General features: G+C 32.1%; 1 long non-coding RNA gene across 1 annotated transcript; it reads right to left on the bottom strand.

Annotated features, from left to right (window-relative positions):
* Positions 1 to 39: 39 nt before the first annotated feature.
* Positions 40 to 415, bottom strand: LOC113473627. Its single transcript, XR_003395556.1, has 2 exons — positions 272 to 415; positions 40 to 192 (listed from the first exon to the last, which is right to left on the bottom strand). It is a non-coding gene; the product is annotated as an uncharacterized LOC113473627 (long non-coding RNA).
* Between the last annotated feature and the right edge of the window lie 68 nt (positions 416 to 483).

The following is a 483-nucleotide window of genomic DNA, read 5'->3' as shown; positions in this document are numbered from 1 at the left end:
ACTGCCCATTGCCATGGACATATTCAATAAACATGCCTCGGCCCTGGACATTGCTGACAATATGGAGGTTTTCAAAGAGAAAACAAAAGCAATTCTCTACATCTGAGCAATGCCTAGGATAAACGTATTATAGTATATTTAAAATATTGTAGCCCTAAGTTTATCTATTTTTTATTGTAAAATGTACTATACCTATCCATTGATTTTGTAATTGCCTTGAAAGGGGCGTAAAATCAATTATTATATATTTTTATTGTAAAATGTACTATACCTATCCATTGATTTTGTAATTGCCTTGAAAGGGGCGTAAAATCAATTATTATATATAAAAAAAAAACATCACACGACTTTCCTTATCCTATTGAATGATGCTTATTCGGGTGTTCTTCTATTGTAACCTTTACAATACAGGGTGTCCCAGAATTTATGCTTTAATTGATTTTCTCGGAGCCTCTTCGAAATTTCGAAAAACAAAAAAACCCG

This window comes from Diaphorina citri, unplaced genomic scaffold (genome assembly GCF_000475195.1).
Source record: "Diaphorina citri unplaced genomic scaffold, Diaci psyllid genome assembly version 1.1 scaffold50669, whole genome shotgun sequence".
Taxonomy (NCBI): Eukaryota; Metazoa; Arthropoda; class Insecta; order Hemiptera; family Psyllidae; genus Diaphorina; species Diaphorina citri.
Note: the sequence above shows the minus strand (reverse complement) of the source record. Positions and strands in the feature narration are given on the sequence as shown.